This window comes from Humulus lupulus, chromosome 1 (genome assembly GCF_963169125.1).
Source record: "Humulus lupulus chromosome 1, drHumLupu1.1, whole genome shotgun sequence".
NCBI classification, from domain to species: Eukaryota; Viridiplantae; Streptophyta; class Magnoliopsida; order Rosales; family Cannabaceae; genus Humulus; species Humulus lupulus.
In genome coordinates this window covers 118,441,927-118,445,639 of record NC_084793.1, presented here as the reverse complement: position 1 = coordinate 118,445,639, position 3,713 = coordinate 118,441,927, and the positions used below count along the sequence as shown (strand labels likewise).

General features: G+C 43.2%; 1 pseudogene; it reads right to left on the bottom strand.

The window, feature by feature from the left end:
* Positions 1–439: 439 nt before the first annotated feature.
* On the bottom strand, positions 440–1,604 carry LOC133812969 (receptor like protein 29-like; annotated as a pseudogene).
* Between the last annotated feature and the right edge of the window lie 2,109 nt (positions 1,605–3,713).

The window sequence follows — 3,713 nt, the reverse complement described above, 5'->3', positions numbered from 1 at the left end:
TAAATTATGATAAAATGTATTTCTTTAACTTTAATTAAGGCAAATCCCAATTATTTTTTATAGTACAGTTTTACTTTTCGTATTAATTAAAATTAATTCTTGTTTTACAAATTAACCAATTTCCACTTTTGTAACTGTGTTTCACGACCAAAAGTATCACTTTTTCCTCACTTTACCAACATTATTTTTTTTAACTTTAGCAAACAACCCGAAATTTTATTTTTCAACAACTTATCAAACACCTGATATGAACCAAAACACATCTACTTTCTGAAGTTTAGCTTCCACCTTTGTTTTTGGGTTTCTATTTCACTAAGTTTGTTGGTCATCATCATGTATGGAGTTAACAAGTGCTTCCCTTACATTAAAAACATTAAAGACTAAACAGGCAATTAATGGCTTACTAACATGAACCAACATGAACTTTACAAAAATAAAATAAAATTAATGGTTTTCAAATTGAAACTTAAACCATTCCCATGCTAACAAAATATTTAATACATGTATAACCAATAAACCATACAAACTAGGACGATCATAGTTAGTTCTCCAAAACTACATTAAATTAATTAATTACTTACTTTCCACTAAATGAACAACCTTATACAATTCAAGGCCAATTATCATAAACTTCAATACAGAACTGGGATTTCACCTGTCAAACGGTTGTTTGGCAAAGAGAAAGTGTGTAAGTTCTTCACCTGAGAAAAGGTTTCTTGTATGGTCCCTAAATACCCAGAATCAGCAAGTCTGAGCTCTTGAAGTTTCACAAACTTACCAAGTCCCAATGGCAATGGTACGAAAATGGGATTCTCATCCATATTGAAGTATTGCAAGCTCTACAACTTTTCTATTCCCTCTGGAAATTGTTTGTTCAGTTGGTTGTTACTCAAAGCCATGAAATTCAATACAGTCATCTCCCTAATGCCATCGGGAATTCCACCAGTAAGCAAATTACAGCTCAAATCAAGCTTTTCAAGCTGACCCAGTTGGCCAATTGTGTTTGGGATTGTTCTTGACAGTTTATTGTAGCTTAAATCAAAGCCCACTATGCTTTTAAGATTGCCCAACTGATTTGGAATTGCACCAGAGAGAAATTATAGCATAAATCGAGGTGCATTTAAGATTTCAAGCAAAAAATCTCAACTGGGATTTTCCCAGACAAATTATTCTGTGGTAAAGTCAAGATCTTTAAGGACTTGAGTTTAGAAATCTAAGGTGGGATTGAACAAGTGAGAGCTGGGTTGGACCTGATACTGAGTTGTTGAAGTGAGGAGTTGAAGACCGTAGCTTCCGCAACAGAAATAGTGAGTTTTGTCAGAGTGAAACAGTCGAAGAAGAAAACAGATTTCAGATAAGGCAAGGAAGAGATTTGAGAAGGGAAAGAAGTTGTTTTCTTGCAAGTGTGACATGGGAAAGTGCCTAAGTCGAGCCTAGACATGTAAACGATTGTCGTTCGCCACTTTTCACTCTATACCATGGCAGGACGAGTCTGGTTGGCATGGGTGGGGATAAGAGGTATTCCAGGTTTGGTCAGAAGACATGGATTCCATGATGTTGATGAGAGTTTCAACTTCGGATGGAGGAAGCCAGATGTTGTCGTTTTACAAGTAGATTTGATCATGATGAGAAGAAGGAATCGTTTGTTTGTTTGCATGGCCAAGATTGTTGCTTGTGGCGATGAGAGTGAGGACATAGAGAGCAGAAGGGAGAGAAAGAAGAAGAAGGAAGAACAATGAAAATGAATAGAAAAACATTGTTGTGTGTGTATCGAGTATGGTGGTGCAGTGAGAGGATGGTCAGTGTGGCGTGCTGCCCTTTGGCACACCCACATGGGGCCATTTTGTTAATGAGCATGCCTTGGTGCTTGATCATTAGTCAAGTCTTGCACCAAGCAACCTCATGGGATAGGGTAGTGGTAGTTTTGTAATATTGCATATGTCTCCCAAACAAAAATCATATATGTTCCTGGGAAGACTTTATTTCCCTAGAAGGCTCCTTAGGGGGAGGTGACCTGGTGACTTAGGGAAGCACCATGGCCATCAGCAGATAGGGGCCAAAGCTGTGTACTCCCTTGCCCTATCAAGGCTATATATTAATGAAATAACATTTATCCATACTTGCACCTGGGTGCTTCCTTGTTGCTTATGTGTTACTTGTTTGTTACCTTCGTTGGGCCATTATGTGCCACTTGCCTTGTTGTGTGCTTTGTGTTGTGTGGACGTTCCTAGGAATGACTTGCTTTGTACTTGCTCATACTTCGTTATCGCCCGTTGCATGTCCAAGATGTATATGTGGCTAACCGCTGAGTTTGTTTGCCTGTAGGTGTGTTTTGTAGGCCGACTTGCTAGCTTGAAGAGTCTGCAAGTGCCGCACGTTCCGTCTAGTTGGAGTACCCAAATAGCCGGCCCGTGACAGTTGGTATCAGAGCCAAGTTAGAAAGCGCTTGGCAAAGACACACTATGGTGAGCAACACTCCGAGGATCGAAGCTCTTGAGAAGCGAGTAGGGGAACTAGATGGCCTGGATGAGAGGGTCAGGGATCTTTCCTCTGCAAGTCAGGACTCAGGATCGTCTGATGCAAACAATCGCATAGCTGCGTTGGAAAAGGAGAATGATGTTCTCCTATCCAGAATTATCGCGTTGGAGAAAAGAAACACTCCAACAAGTACTTCTGTTTCCCCTCGGTGGGAAGAGCGCATCGCGGCAGTGGAGCGCATGCTAAAGGAACAAGAAGTCTCCATAAATGACACGACGGAAGATTGCAGGGAGGCAGTCGGTGTGCTCAGAGAAGAAATGGCTGAGCTATCTGCCAAGGTAAACCTGACCATGCGAGTGGTTGGGAATGCCCCTGCAACAGGGCCGATAGGTATGGAGTATGGCCGAGCCAAAGTACCCGAGCCGAGGCCCTATAATGGGGCCAGAGACGCAAAGGATTTGGAGAATTTCCTCTTTGACATGGAACATTACTTTAGAGTCGTGCGGGCCGATTCGGAAGACGGAAAGGTTGCCATGGCTACCATGTATTTGTCGGGGGATGCCAAGGTGTGGTGGAGGACCAAGTATGATGACATAGAGAATGGCAGGTGTACCATCACATCTTGGGCGGACCTGAAGAGGGAATTAAAGACGCAATTTCTGCCAGAAAATGTAGCTTACATAGCTCGTCGCCAGTTATGAGAGCTTAAACAAGTCGGGACAGTTCGAGAATATGTAAAGAGATTTTCGGGACTGATGCTCGATATAAAAGACATGTCCGAAGTGGACAGGCTCTTCTGCTTCCTCGAGGGATTGAAACCGTGGGCCAAGCAAGAACTTCAAAGACAGCGGGTGTCTGATCTGGCCACCGCTCAAGCTACTGTCGAACGCTTAACAGACTACACTCCGGAGAGCAGTCTGCCGAAAAGGGCTACTCCTCCAGCCAGCTCAAGTAGCGCCGGGAGTAAGAAGTCTGGGAAGTCCTGGCAGGGTAAGAGTGGGGGAGAGAAGAGGACAGCTGAGTCCAATTCTTCCAGTGGGACAGGTGCTGCTGCAGGGAAGAAGCCGCTAGCTTGTTGGATTTGTAAAGGCCCACACAAGTCGGCAGTTTGCCAATTCCGGGGAAAGCTGAATGCCCTCATCGGCCAAGAACAACAAGGCGAAAGAGAAGAGGAAGAAGAAGAGTACGCGCACATGGGCACTGTCCGCCTATTGAACGCTCTCAAGAAGCATGGC